The sequence below is a fragment of the Macaca thibetana genome, chromosome 3 (assembly GCF_024542745.1).
Source record: "Macaca thibetana thibetana isolate TM-01 chromosome 3, ASM2454274v1, whole genome shotgun sequence".
Lineage (NCBI taxonomy): Eukaryota > Metazoa > Chordata > Mammalia > Primates > Cercopithecidae > Macaca > Macaca thibetana.
This window is the reverse complement of record NC_065580.1, coordinates 121,435,767-121,451,402: the sequence shown is the minus strand read 5'-3', so window position 1 is coordinate 121,451,402 and position 15,636 is coordinate 121,435,767. Positions and strand designations below refer to the sequence as shown.

Genomic DNA, 15,636 nt, shown 5'->3' with positions numbered 1-15,636 from the left:
TCTTCCCCACGAGGCTCCTGAGAACGCTGCCTGGCACGTAGTAGGTACCTCATAAGTATGTGAATGAATGAGCATATTGAGGAAATTCAGGACTCTAACCAAGAATTTGCGTCTTTGGAGGAGATCTTGTTTTGAAATCTTTCTTGAACGGAACTACCGCTATTCAGCACCTCAGAGCCAGTCTTGGCTCTGAGTTTTGCTATATTTGGGCTGTAGAAAGAAACCTCTAGAGTAAACATCTTCTATTTCCTTCTAAAAAGGGTGCATTTTATTTTGCTTCAGCCAAGCCCTGTGTGCTCAGACAGGTGTCCAGATTCAGCTCCTGTCACAGGTTATACCTGGCAAAAGTGCTCGTGCAACAACACAGGTGCTTTAGAACCCGAGTCCATTTCAGGGCATATAAATAGACTGCATATGAAAACATGTCCGTTGGGAACTTTTCAGAGCCTCTGTGTTTTCTTAACTTGCTGACTTGATGAAGTTCAGCTAGAGGAAAGGAGAAGCTGTGCACAGGTGGGGGTGTTATTCCCTGTGTCAGTACGGCCGCCAGCAGGCTCAGGATTTTCTTTGGTGCCGTCTCCTGCCACGTCCTCAGTCAGGGAGACAGAGCACCTCTTGTCTCTTGACCAGGGATTCTTGAATGAGGAGCATTGGTGTAACTGTGAACATCAATTTTCCAATTGAGGCTGAGCAAACTAATAGAAAGGATCTATAAAGAACCTCTAGAAAAGCCGTTTCCCTCTCTTCACTCTGGCCTTCATAAAGTAAAGGGTCCTTATGGCGAAACCAAGTGGCTGTGGCTTTTGCTGTCCTCTGGTTTAAGCTGAGTGTATCTTGTGTGTTTACCTGGAAGCAGCCACTGGCAAGGAGAGCAGAGGCCGGAGCAGGGGCAGGGCTGTGACACGGAGCCCACGCTCCTGAGCACACCTCTGCCCCCTACGTCCTGCTGATGCGCCACGCAGACCTGCCTAGTGCTGGACTCTGGAGGTGAGGGACGTTGCGTGGCAGCTGTGTCTAGGCCCTGTGCTGCTCACCAGCAGCACGGCATGACAAGCGCTGGCCTCCCATCTCCTTCTTTCCTGGGTCACTGATGCATGATGTGACTTAGGACCCCACTGCCATGCAGTTTTCTGTCCCCTGTGTGGCTGCATCCTGGCTTATTCAGCCAGGCCTCTAAAGGAAGAGTGTTTGAGCCACTTCTGCCCTGCCATTGTGAGGAATAGATCCCCAACACATGGGCTTTTGTACCCATCCTTCCTTCCCTGCAGTTTTGATCCAGCAATTCTGAGGCTTGGTGGGGGGCTGCAATTTGGACAAAGAAGCACTCCCCACCCCAGGAGTGCTTGGGGACACAGTGGCTATACAGAGCCTGCTGCAGCGGGTGGCTGGGTGCTGGTGCCTTTTGGCTGGCCTCCCTCCATCACCCTCACTTCCCTGGGGTGCACTCCGTTTTAAAGGGCTGGCACAGCTGTTCCAGCTCCAGCTGTGTCTTCTCGGGAGCCCGAATTTTTTTTTTTTTTTTTTTTTTTTTTTTGAGACAGAGTCTCACTCTGTCGCCCAGGCTGGAGTGCAGTGGCGTGATCTCGGCTCACTGCAACCTCAGCCTCCCGGGTTCAAGTGATTCTCCTGCCTTAGCTTCCTGAGTAGCTGGGACTACAGGAACCTTCTACCACGCCTGGCTAATTTTTGTATTTTTAGTCGAGGCGGGATTTCACCATGTTGGCCAGGCTGGTCCTAAACTCCTGACCTTGTGATCCACCTGCCTTGGCCTCCGAAAATGCTGGGGTTACAGGCATGACCCACCGCGCCCAGCTGGGGAGCCTGATTAAGACACCTGTGTTCTTATTTCCACATCTGCAAAAGGGAATTACTCTACGATCCACCTGCTTCGCAGGGCTGTGAAGATCACATGCCTTAAACATATCTAACAGTGCCTCGCACAGAGTGAGTGCTTAATAACTCTTTAGCTCAGCGTTCATCAGCATCACAGGAAGAGTGGTAGGAAAGACTTTTTGAGGAGGAATTGTCTAGTGGGTGGAAGTGTCCAGGGGGTGGATAGTGAGGCTGTTAGTGTAGGAGCTTGAGGGTCCAGAGGGCAGAACGTTGGCAGAGGCGATTTTTCCCACAGTGAAGGGTTACCATGGTGCAGGGTGCATTGATTGCATTTTCCTTTTAGACAGATGACTGGGAGTATTGACGATGCTGTCTCCCAGTCCTGGATCTGTTGTAGCACTCATTCGTAATAAAATTCCTGGTTACGTATTTGCCTTCCTGGAGTCCTGAGGAAGAGGTTTCTTTATTGAGAGGGAGCAAGAACAGTGTCCCAGATGGCACGTGGAACTGAGGACACCCGCAGTGGACATGGCGCCTGCAGGGTAGGAGGGAGGAAGGCTGTCCAGTCCTCATCTCTACCACCAATACCAGATAGCAGGGCAGGGATCTTCCACTTGATGAGGTATTAGAGCTGTGGTCTCCAAAGTGGAGGTATGGGCCCCTATGTATGCTTCGTGATCCATTTGGGATAAGGAGGAAATGAATAAATTTGGGAAGATAATATTTATTGTATTCTTTCCAAAGTTCTTTTTGTGGCCGGGTGTGGTGGCTCACACCTGTAATCCCAGCACTTTGGGAGGCCAAGGCAGGCAGATCACTTGTGGTCAGGAGTTCGAGACCAGCCTGAGCGACCTGATGAAACTCCGCCTCTACTAAAAATACAACTTAGCTGGGCAGGTGGCAGGTGCCTGTAATCCCAGCTGCTTGGAGGCTGAGGCACGAGAATCACTTGAACCCTGGAGGTGGAGGCTGCAGTGAGCCGAGATCGCGCTACTGTACTCCACGCTGGGTGACGGAGTGCAACCCTGTCTCAAAAACAAACAAACAATGACAAAAAAGCAAAGTTCTTTTTTTGTGTGTAATGTCTGTAGTGTTCTCAATATACTAGTAACATGTATAATATACTCTCAATATACTAGTTATATATATGTATATAAAATACAAATAAATGAATGTACGAAATCGGAAGTAGAGGCCTCAAGTCTTTGCGGATGGGGCTGTGCTGTGGAGGTTTTCTTGAGCCCCTGCTCACCAGTGCAGGTGGCTGTGAGTCAGGCCTTGCGCTGGTTTTGTTCTGGCTCATCTGTGTGCCTCAGAGGGCCTGACGCTCCTCAGGCCAGAGTGCATGCCTGAATAGAGGAAAATCTTTCATGAAGGTTTTCACAGCAGGGGGTTGGGAAAGGGTACCGGGTTTGGCGTTGTTAAAAATGTAGAAATAACAAGGGTTTCAGATTTTTATTTACTGAAAAATCAAAGTAAATGAGATACTTATTTTTGTTTGAGGTTTTTCTTCCAGCATGGGCCTTTGTGTGGCCTCTGTATTTATGGGGTGGGAGAGTGGTGGTGAGTGGAGATTTCTAAAAATTGGGAGGGTATCTTTGATACCTTTTGGGTTTATCGCAAAGCACTGTGGAAATCCTGACCATGATACAATTTTATATGGTTTTTATTTGTAATCCTATGTTATTAAGAAGCAGAGGGGCATTGATGTCGAAATGTAAGTTAATAGGGGATGTAAAGATGGGATTCATTTTGCAAATTTGCCTTGGTACTCCTCCCAAGGGCAACTCCTCCAAACTCTGAACTGGGTTATCTTAATAAAAATGTTAGGTTTCTTGGTCTAGGTGTCCGTAGCACTCAAAAAACATGTCGGAAAAAAACTGTGTGTGGGTGCTTGTGTCCTAGAGTCCTTTCCTTCCATCCATTTGTGGGAAACAGCGTCAGCCCTTGCACATGCCATGTTATTTGTGTGGAAGCACTTGCAAGCAGCAGCCAGAAAAGCCGTTTCTCACTTTGTCATTTTTTGTTGTTTTGTTTTGAGATGGAGTCTCGCTCTTGTGGCCCAGGCTGGAGTACAGTGGTCCAATCTCGGCTCACCACAACCTCTGCCTCCCAGGTTCAAGCGATTCTTCTGCCTCAGCCTCTTGAATAGCTGGGATTACAGGAATGCGCCCCCATGCCCAGCTAATTTTGTATTTTTAGTAGAGATGGGGTTTCACCATGTTGTCTCAAACTCCTGACCTCAGGTGATCCACCTGCCCCGGCCTCCCAAAATGTTGGGATTATGGGTTTGAGCCACTGCACCCGGCAATCAGTTGATCTTTAAAGCAAAACTAAAAAGTCAGAAATTAAGTTAATGACAGCAGCTTTTGCCTATAAGACAGTTAGATTTCCATCTATATTTTACTATATATTTAGTGTCCATGCAGAAGATGAAATAATTTATTGTTTTGTAATTAATTTGCCCACATCTGATTGTTTCTTACAAAATTAAAATGTTTTAACAGCGTGTGTCACTAATTACTTTAAAACATCAAAATTTGCCTTTCTGTGTAATGAATATTACTAAATATTATGTTAATCCCAGGGGGCTTTTAAAGTTGTATATTACCGTGAAAGGAATTGTGAGTTGAAAAAAAAATGGTAGGGAAACATCAATCCACAGGATCACATCTGGCTGTAACTTTTGTTATAAATTCAGTGGTGGAATGGAAATCGCGCATGGCTGTTTCTTTAGAATGTGAGTTTATGTACACTTTATGTGGCAAAACATCTGCCAGTCCATGGGGACAGTTGATCCACATGGACTTTGAGCCTGTCATAGAAGCCTGAGAGCCAGGGCAGGGAGGGAGGGTTTGCAGAGGAACAGGCGTGGGCCGCCCTGGCAGGGACAGGTGTCTGGAGAAGCCAGCCCACCCACCCACCCCTTCTTCCCCTCTGGGAACCTCAGGTATCTCGTCATCCAGGGCTTTCTCCTGGTTGGGGTTCTGCGGGTGGCCCTGGCTGAGGGGCATGCTCTCCCGTTCACTGCCCTCTGTGCATATGTGTTTTGGATCTTTGGACTGAGATAAGTTCTGTTCCCAGGGCTGCAAACAACCTGCCTCATCTCCACCTGTGACCTTGCTAGAGCAGAGGTACAGCCCGTCCCCATCCAGCCTGGGGAGCCTTCTGCCCTAAGCCTGGTGGCAGTTTGCCTGGTGGGTGTGGGTTTCTCTGGAACCCAGTTCTTCTGCTTCTTCCCTCTCCAGAGCTATTTAACTCCCAACCCCGACCTGCTTTCCCAGGTCTTTGAAAGCAGGTGTGGATGCAGATGCGGCACTAGCCTTGTAAAGCTGCAGTGAGGCTGAAACAGATAAGCACACGGTTAAAGGACTGGGAACACACACCGAAAGGGGTCAGAAATGCCCCGGGGTTCTGCTGTGTAGACTTTCTTGAGTGGGGCATCAGAAGTGCTGCCACTGGTTGTCGGGCATTGGGCTCCTGTTGCATGCCCCTTCAGGAGGCCTTCACATTGGAAACGTGAGCATGAGTGACCTACTGAGGGCCAGAGGCCTCTGGGCGTTCTGGGATGAGAAGGAAGCTGCACTTGACATCTAAGGCCTCTTCCATCCCACAGTTCAAAATGGAATACATTTATGGGATATTTCCTATAGATATGAAATCTAATTTCGTATGCACATATGTATGAGAGAGAACAATATAATTAACCTTTGGTGTACACTTTAACATGGTGTATTTTGTTTCATCATAAAACCCACTTGCCCTCTACCTCAGCTGGTGGGTTTTGATGTTATCAATGTGCATTTAAAAGCATTTAGTTCATTTTTCCTCAAACGTTAGGGGCTGCTTTTTTTTTCTTTTTTTTTTGAGATGGAGTCTTGCTCTGTCGCCCAGGCTAGAGTGCAATGGTGCAATCTTGGCTCACTGCAACCTCCACCTCCCGGGTTCAAGCGATTCTCCTTCCTCAGCCTCCTGAGTAGCTGGGATTACAGGTGTGTGCCACCATGCCCGGCTCATTTTTGGATTTTTAGTAGAGACAGGGTTTTCGCCATGTTGACCAAGCTGGTCTCGAACTCCTACCTCAGGTGATCCACCTGTGTCGACCTCCCAAATCGGTAGGATTACAGGCATGAGCCACCACATCTGGCCAGGGGTTGCTTTCTAATTATATTTTGTTTTGCAATTATGTAAAACATCTAACTCTTACGTAGAGGTGTCCTCATTCTCTGTGCCCTCTATGGCTGCATCCTGGCTTATTCAGCCAGGCCCCTAAAGGAAGAATGTTTGAGCCCCTTCTACCCTGCCATTGTGAGGAACAGATCCCCAACACATGGGCTTTTGCACCCACTCTTCCTTGCCTGCAGTTTTGATCCAGCAGTTCTGAGGCTTGGGGGCTGCGATTGGGATACAGAAAAGCATCTCAGAGGGACCAAGCTCAGATAGACCTGGGCCGGCATCCTGGCACTCTTCCTCACTAGTTTTGTTGTCTTTTGACAGCGACATAATCTAGGTTTCAGTTTCATCTTCTATAAAAGTGGAGTAACAGCACCTCCCTTGTGAGCTGTCATGAAAACTGGTTGGGACACTATGAACCTACCACAGTGCCAAACTCATGGTTAACATTCCATCAACTTTAGTTATCTCCTGGCCTTATTTGAAATGGGGATCATACTCCTTATGTAAACTGTTTTTGTATAGGAATCATATCAAAATATTTGCTAGTTGCCAAGAAAGTGTTAGTGACATTGTGTCATTATCGGCAGCACAATCCAATAAAACCAGTCTGGCTGGTTCTCTCTCCCAGGCCTTGCTGGGCAGCCCTTGAACTTACGGTCAAGACTGCTGGTGCTGAAACCAGTGAGCTGGACAGCCACTCCTGGGAGCTCTTCATCCTCCCAGGTACTAAAGCTTCAAATGAAAGCACTCAGGTGTGGGCTTCATAATTCCCCACCAAAGTGGGGACCTTCACCCACTGTGTGGGAAAAAAAAAGCTTTTTTTTTTTTTACTGTTTTATTGCCTTGGTTCTTGGCTCAGTCCCTTGCCAGCACTTTCCGGGGCTCCTGAAATGCTCTTCTGGTTTCCTTCCTCCAGCCTCCTGCTTTCCTTATCCACCCCCCATATTGCTGCCAAAAGCGATTTGTGAAACATATCCCGCTGACCATTTATCTTCCTGCTTAAAGCAATCCATTTGCTCCCTCCTTCTCACACATGGGAGTGAGCGTGAGACCTCGTGGGCCCTCCTGGCCCGCGTGCTCTCGCTCACAGAAGCCTGGGGCTGGAGGGTGTCTCTTGCACCTTTCCGCAGTGCAGCGTAGATGACAGGTGCTGTTCACAGGCAGGACCCGCTCCCAGGGCCGCCCTCGGCTTGGGGAGGCTTCCGGTGAGCTGGGGGGAATTCCCCAACTCCACACGCCACCACTTTGCTATTAACGAGAATGTGACTGGCGACACCTCCATGTCTCCTGACATCGCGTCAGGGGCTCCACTGATTTCAGTTCTACCCACCCTGGCATGGAGACGAGGCTAGTCAGTGCCTCAGCTTGCCCAACTCACCTGCTGGACACTGACTTGTTTTTCCAGACGCAGCTCAGGGCTGCTTCCGGTTCCAGTTCCCAGGCTCCTGGCAAGTGGGTCTTGCTGCCTCTGGGCCCTGCCCTGCCTCCTGCCAGGGGTTGCTGGTAGGGGGTGGGCAGTGAGGGAAGGACAGCTTCTTCATTATTGCCCTCTTCATGCTTGTATCCCAGCACTCACTCCACAGCCACTGAGACTGCCCTGGGACCAACTCCCTGGCCCCTGGTTCATGCTTTAATACTGGCATGTCTTCACACACATCTGTCATGTAAAGCACTTTGATTGTTTGCCCCAGACGTCCATGTGATGGTGAGTACGTGGCACATGTCGCCGTCAGCGCCCTGTTGGTTTGCAGGCATGGCGACTTGGTGCTGCCTGTCGTGATTTCCCGGTGCAGTCTTCCTGTGCGCTCTTGCTCAGCTGTCCTAACTGGGCCATTTTCCCTGAGGGTCTCAGACCCAGTCCTGAGTCACAGGAGTCCTTTCCCACGGCCACCTCACTGTGGAACTGTCCATCTTGTCCTACTGACTTCCTCTCTTCAGTTTCTGACTCTGACATGGTTTCTTCCGGAAACTTCCTTTTCTGACCTTCTCAGCCAGGGGCTCCCTCCTCACTTTCCTGTCACCTCCTGGGGCTCCTTTGAAGACTCTGCCCCCGCTCTGCCCCGCTTGAGACATTTGGGTTCCTGGGTGTGCCCCTCTCCTGCACCTCTTCTTCTGCCTTATGTTCTCCTCGAGGATGTGGCCTCCTGGGGCTGGGCCACTGTCAGACTCCACTTTGGCTCTGTGCCCGAAGCCAGCCATGGCTGCTGTGCGGTGAGTGTGGTGAGCCTGGCAGGAGTGCTGCCCCTGGCCACGTTCTTCCTGCACGATCAGCACGGGCTCACCCCTCTGCAGCTCCATCCCAGCCCCTCTCCCGAGCAGCTTAGGACTTGTCTGCCCAGAGGATGCCTCACAGAACCTGGAACTCAGCGTTCCTCAGGCTGCCTCCTTCTCCTTTTTTTTTTTTTTGAGATGGAGTTTTGCTCTTGTTGCCCAGGCTGGAGTGCAGTGGTGCGATCTTGGCTTGCTGCAACCTCCACCTCCTGGGTTCAAGTGATTCTCCTGTCTCAGCCTCCCTAGTAAGGCAGATGCCACAATTCCCAGCTAATTTTTGTATTTTTAGTACAGCAGGGGTTTCACCATGTTGGTCAAGGCTGGTTTCAAACTCCTGACCTCAGGTGATCTGCCCGCCTCAGCCTCCCAAAGTGCTGGGATTACAGGCGTGAGCCACCGTGCCTGGCCCCTCAGGCTGCCTTCTTTCGACACCTCCAGGGCCCATACAACTGGGCTTGGTGCATCCTCCCTGTCAGGCATCACCTCCGATTCCTCCATTCCCTCCCTGGTGCATCAACTCTCCACCAAACATCTCATCACACTGCTGTGTTCTTAGCTCAGCTGAAATCACCATTGATGTTTTATGTTTTGCAGTAGCTTTTGACTCTATTCTCACCTTCGTTCATTCATTGCACAGATATTTACTGTGGGCCTTCTACTCACCAGCATTTTATGCCCTGGGAACCCAGCCATGAATATGACAGGTGAGGTCTCCCTGCAACTCTGATACATTATGTTCTAGTGGAGGAGATAGAGAGTAAATAAATAAATATAAAGTATAATTTCAGGAAGTGATAATGAGTTGGAAGAGAGTTACAAAGGGTTGCAGTTTTTCTTTTCCTTTTTCTTGTTTTTTTTTTTTTTGAGATGGAGTCTTGCTCTGTCGCCTAGGCTGGAGTGCAGTGGCGTGCGATCTTGGCTCACTGCAACCTCCGCCTCCTGGGTTCAAGCGATTCTCTTGCCTCAGCCTCCTGAATAGCTGGGATTACAGGCGTGTGCCACCATGCCCGGCCAAGGGCTGCGGTTTTGGATGGGCTGTCAGGAGAGCTTCTTTGAGGAGGTTTTGCTGTACATGGACCTCAGTGAAGAGAGGAGTAAGCCATCTACAGTGTACAGCAGCATGTGCACATCTCCTGCAGTGGGGCTGAGCTTGGTGTGTGTGAGCAGCAGGAATCAGGCAGTGTGGCAGGAGTAGTGGGGCGCTAGGGAGAACGGCTGGAGGTGAAGCAGGAGAGGTGGGCAATGGAGAAGGGGTGTGGAGGTTTATAAAGTTCATGAGATGCCCTCAGAATGTTTTGGGGAAAGGCAGGATGTGATCTGAGCCCACCTTCCTTATCCCTCCAGAGAAGTCATGGCTAAATGTAAGTGCTATCTTGTTATTGCCCTGCCTGGAGTCCTCCGTGGGTTTCTGCCACCTCTGGGATAAGATCCAGGCTCTGCTGCCTGGTCCCTGCACCCTTTCCATGGCTGCCCTGCTGTACACTGTCAGGCCCCAGCTGCAGCTTACCTGCAATCCCAGTTCTTCACACATCCCACAACCTTTCCTATCTTCTCCTGTAGAGACCCTTCCTTCTGCTAGACATGTCCTTATCCCATTCTACAACACTTAGCTCAACCAGTGCCTCAGGATTGTCCCCTCAGGCCACCACCCTATTTCCTAGAAAGAGCATCTGCTCTTATCTGGAGCTCCACGAGCATTGTATGTGAGCCTTTCTCACGGCACGAGCCTTGGTGTCTTGTGTTTGTTTATCTGTGGTTCCTACCAGAGGTGGACTGGCATCAGCGAGGGGATCCTGTCATCCGCATTTGTGGATGTTCAGAATCTATCCCAGATACTGACCCATGGAAGAGAAATAGTAAATATCTTTTGAGTGAATGAAAGGATGAATGCAAGTCATGTGATCTTTCTCCCTTTTTATTTTCAACGCAAACTTTACATATTATCCTGTTCTATAAATGAGATAGACAACAGCCACTTCATAATTTATTTTAGATCTTTAAAAATAGTAGATGGTCTTGATAGAGCGAGCACCATCTTCCCCATGTGGTAAGGTTGCACATGATCAGTAGCTACAACTGTAGAAAGATGACGGAGCAAAAGCAAAGAAAAATCCCTTTAGTTCCAGAAAATCTCCTGAAAAAGAGAAGGCTTGTCAAGTCCTCAGAGCCACCCAGGCAAAGCAGGCACTTTTGGCAAAGAAGGAGCAGAGGAAAGGGAAAGGGCTCAGGTTAAGTGACTGGAATCATTCTTATATGATTCCTGGTGGCAGAAATGTGACAAGATGCGTCCCAGACGACTAGAAGTGAGACCTCATGCCTTGGAATTGCCAGATAACTTTCCTTGACCTTTATTGTACGCATTGAAAGGATTAATGGCGTGAGTTTACTGGTGCAGAGAACCATGGCAAGACTTCGCCCGAAGAAAATTTTTAGTGGTGTCTTTGTAAAAGTCACCCCCCAGAACCTAAAAATGCTGCGTATAGTGGAAACTTATGTGACCTGGGGTTTTCCACATCTGAAGTCTGCCTGTAAACTCATTTTGAAACGTGGACGAACCAAGGTCAAGAAGAAGACCATTTCTCAGATGACACAGTGATGAGGAGCACCTGGGGAAGTTTGGTGTCATTTGCTTGGAAGACCTCATTCATGAAATTGCCTTCCTGGGGAAGCATTTCCAGGAGATCTCATGGTTTTTGTGCCCTTTCCACTTCTCAGTGGCCCATCATGCTACCACAAATAGAGTGGGCTTCTTCAAGGAGATGGGCTCACCTGGCTGTCGGGGTGAACACATCAATCAGTTCATCCACCAGCTGAACTAGACCCAGGTGAGGCAGGGCTGAAAACTGCCCTTGGGCTGACTTTTGATGGGCCATGCCTTGCCACTTAAAAGTTCTTTTTGCAGTTACTAGTATTCCTACCAGTAACCTTGAGATTGGGTTACTCATTTTTTATTTTTTTTTTGAGCTGGAGTCTCACTCTGTCGCCCAGGCTGGAGTGCAGTGGCGTGATCTCGGCTCACTGCAACCTCCACCTCCCAGGTTCGAGTGATTCTTCTGCCTCAGCCTCCCAAGTAGCTGGGATTACAGGCACCCACCACTGTACCTGGCTAATTTTGTATTTTTAGTAGAGGCAGGGTTTCCCCATGTTGGTCAGGCTGGTCTTGAACTCCTGACCTCAAGTGATCCACCTGCCTGGGCCTCCCAAAGTTCTGGGATTACAGGCGTGAGCCACCGCGCTGGGCCGAGATGGGGTTACTATTAAGAGTAACTTTGAGATTGGAAGGAAAGAGGAGGCTGGTACTAACAGATGGAGACCTGCTGGGAGCAATGAATGCCTGATTAGGACATCGGGCTATGCATAGCCTAAGAGTTACAGGCTTAAAGATGTTGAGTAGCAAAAAACTGTGTTGCTGTGGTCATATAGCTGGAAATGGGGAAGGAATAATATTAATAACTGATTTCTAAAAGGACTTGAAAATGTGAATCATTTATTTTGCTGAAGAAATCTTAACGTTTTTTGAAATTACTTTTTATTGCTGTTGTTACTACTTTTAGGTGCCACACTGCAGTAAATTTTTATCAATGCAGTAGAAGCATATGTTTTTGCTTTTTTGGGGAATTTTTATCAAGTATCTTCAGAGAAGATTATTTCCTGCTTAATCTTCAAAAACTGGAAAGGAAGGGTCAAAGAAAAGACAGTAGGTGACGTTCATGGCAAGCACCTGTCATCACAGTCCAGTTCTAAGGAAAAATTCCAGTGTTTTCTACCTTGGCTGCCGCCTCATCTGAAATCAGCACATTCCATGGAGGAAGGAGTCCTGCTTTGTTGTGTGGTCTGTCCTAGGGTTTAAAGTGGGTAAATGAGTAACTCTAGCATTTGTATAAGGCTCCCTAAGACTCCTGCAGCAATCAGCCAAGCCCAGGGACGTAATTGAATCTGGAGATTCCTGGGGCTTTGTTTTGAAAAAGACTTGAAATATACATAGGAAGAAAGACACGAAAATAAATGTTCACTTGTCTCTTCAAAAAGCAAAAAAAGTATATGTTTTTAACCATTCATTGAAGAGTTATACACTTTTAAATAATAACAGTTCTTTTAATTTGTTTACGGTAGTCAGTTATAACTGTCTTCACTAATTAAGTGTTGCTTCTAGTTATAAAAAAGTATATTTTGAAAAGAGCTATCTTATTTCCAGGAAAGTAGTTTAAAAATTAGCAAACAAGTACACTATATTACAGGTAAGTAAATAATGCATTTTCTTTGTTAGAGCAAATACACAGTGTCCTAAAGCTTAGCTTTAAAGTTTAATTTCATTAATCAAAGCATTTCCTCATTGATTATCAATACCTAATTGCAGGTCTTATAGGAATAGATAGGGAAGATTTCATCAAAATCTGAGTGAAATTTTAGTGCTTTTGTGAATCTATCTCTTTTTTTAAAGATCAGATTATTTTACTAAACATTAAAATGGCTCTAGTGTGTAAATTCTTTCATATTTTGTGTGATTAATGCCAAATATTAGCAATATTTTTAGAAAACATAATTTTAACTGAAATATATTTTATGTATACATCTTGTAAAATTATGTATATTTATACATAGGTTTATCTATAAATGTACATAATCCCAGAATAAGTAACTTGTTCTCAAATGAAAGCATATTCAACTTAAACATTGAAGTGTATAAGCCTACCTTTCTTATGCAGAATGAACCTTTGCATATTGCTTAACAGTATTCTGGATATACCAAATTAATTCCATGATTTGTAAAATCGTGGTAGTGCCCGACACAGTTCAGTGTATGTGTCCACTGTGTTCTATTCCTCTACTTCCTTTAGATATGCTGTCGTTTTATCCTCAGTCAAGACAAACCAAAAGAATGGCATGTTCGACTGCATTGTTTGGTCTCTGTATTTAAGGACTTCTACTGAATGGAACCTTGGTGTGATGTAGGTTTTATTGAGGGGAGAAGCAACTGTTGGAAAACCATCTTTGTATTTTTTGTTTTTGGCACGTTGTTAGGGACGTAATTCACTATTGCACACCTTGTCTTCAGCATGAGGGCTGCGGGGCACTGGTTCTCTGGATCTGTCTTCTTTTATCTTGAGACGTGGGAGCTTTGAATCTGGCTTTGCATCTCATCTTTGCCATGACCACTAGGAAGCTCAGAGCCTTGTCTTGCTAGTCTGGAATGCAGGCTATGCAACAACATACATGACACTTCCACTGGACTGGTTTAGTTTCTGCTCTTCTGGGCTTCCTCATTCCCTGTTCAAGTCTCGTGTCTATTTTATATAATAAATGAGTAAGGAAAATTAGTAAAGGAATCCTTAACTCTGCTGTGGTGCTATATGTAAAATTTCATGTCTAAGAAAAGTGGAATTACTCACTTTAAACAGTAAATCCAGGAAGCAGCTGTCAGACAGGAAATATTTTTGAGTAAAACAATATAGTGAGGTAATAAAACTTCTCATTAGAGCACCTGTCATCATTTAGCCAGTTGGTGACCTTCATCAAGTCTCACGGCTTCTCCGGGCTTTCATTTCCTCACTGGTGGTGGTAGTAACACTGGCCCTGCTTCTGCCTGGGATCTGTGAAACCACGTGACGCTTGCAGGAGTGCCCTGGAGGCCCTACTAGGGCGATTGGGTGGATGTTGATCCCAGTAGTGGTGCTGCCCCTGGGCATCTTCCGCGGTGCTTTTTCATGAGGAACTCCTGAGTGAAAGCCCAGGCCCATGTGGGTGTGGTCATTGCCTCTTCGTTGTGTTCTGAAATTGGACACAGCCTGTGAGTTATTGTGTGCACTGAAAGCCCCAGCAGTGGGCCCTCCTGACACACAAAGACTTGCTTGTGGCCCTGGGCGTCAGCTTTCCAAAGAGCCTGAGAGTGGAATGGTGGGACCCAGGCTCCTGCAGGGAATTTCATGGCCCGACCTTTTGTGCCTTGGCTCCAGCCCTTTATTTAGTGTGCTACAGTATATATAGATTGAGAATGCTAATTTGTTCTTTGCCAGCTAAAGTACCCAGGGCAATATGACGAGGAGTCAATTTAAAGGACTGCTGTCTTGGGTGGGCCGCCTGGAAACACTCTCGTCTTTGTGCTTGGGCTTGATAGTGCAGCTGCTAGGGCAGTGTGACATGGAATCCAGGGTCTCAGCTGAGCCACACGGCATTCCAGAACACATTTCAGAAATCCTTTAACCATGGTTGTGTTAGAGCAAGGAGTAAAAATAGAGGCCAAGCTTTTGGTGGAGAGATGGCTACGTGCGGGCCCGGGTCCCCAGACCCCTGGTTGTGAGATCTGGCCTTGCCCTCAGGAGCTGGGCTTCTCAAACTCTGCACAATCTAGGGGACAGAGCAGGGGCTGGGCTGGAGTTTCGTCGGTCAGCTGAGTGGCCGTGTCGGGTGGGGCAACCTTCAGGGCCTGCATTGCTCCTGCATCGGCATACCACCTTGATGTGAGGTCACCGAGTGCCTAGCTCACCACAGCCCATGATTCATCCTGAGTCTCTGCTCTCCACCCTAAGCCCTGAGGAGCCCTTGTTTTTGCCAGGAGGAAGTGATCTCAGCAGAGAACTTTCCTAGTCGAGCCACTGGTCATTGCTAGAGTATGCTCAGTCCCCTTCTTTGTCCTCTTCCATGGGTGAACCCAGGCCTGGCCAAACTTCTGAGCATGTTCCTCCAGCCTTTCAAATATGCAGACCCTCCCTCATGGGATGGGTACGATGCGGGAATGAAAGGCAAGTGGTCTCACTGCAAATGAAGGAAGCCTTGGAGGATACTGTTCCACACTGTTTATCTAGTTTGGTCCCTAATAATTTTATAAAGAGGAAATATAGGAAGGGCTGCGTTGTGGTGGTTGATGAGTTTCCCAGATAATGAATCTTTAGAGTCACACAATGGGTTGGATGTTACTGTCTCTGACACTGACACTGATGACGTTGCCCAGCAGTGTCTCGGGCAGCAGTTCCTCATTTTATCCTCATAACAGCTGAAGGAGGTCGCTAGGATTATTCTTCTCTTAATTACATCATGTATTTTAAACTTTTGTTTATACTCAAGCGAAGCTTGCATATTCTACATAGCAGGGTCAGAAATAGTGTAAAATATTCAGATTGATTCAGGCTGAATCACAGGCTGGATCCTGTGATTTAGTGTTTAGTGTGACTTAGCTTTCAGAAATATGTGTTTGGGTGGCAGCTTGAACTATCCACAAGGTACTTTTTAATTAAGTGAGAAGGGATACATACAGATTGAAGTATGGTATAAGATGTAACTTTTTAAATGCTGTTAGAGCTTTTAAATAGTAATCAACTGAGAAACCAATACATCAACCACATTTATTCAGCCCTGTGA

General features: G+C 47.2%; 1 protein-coding gene and 1 pseudogene across 6 annotated transcripts in view; both read left to right on the top strand.

The window, feature by feature from the left end:
- The window catches only part of COBL (cordon-bleu WH2 repeat protein), a 306,183-nt gene that overhangs the window by 47,519 nt on the left and 243,028 nt on the right, over positions 1–15,636 (top strand). The window lies entirely within an intron of this gene.
- Positions 4,787–12,786, top strand: LOC126951479 (60S ribosomal protein L7-like 1; annotated as a pseudogene).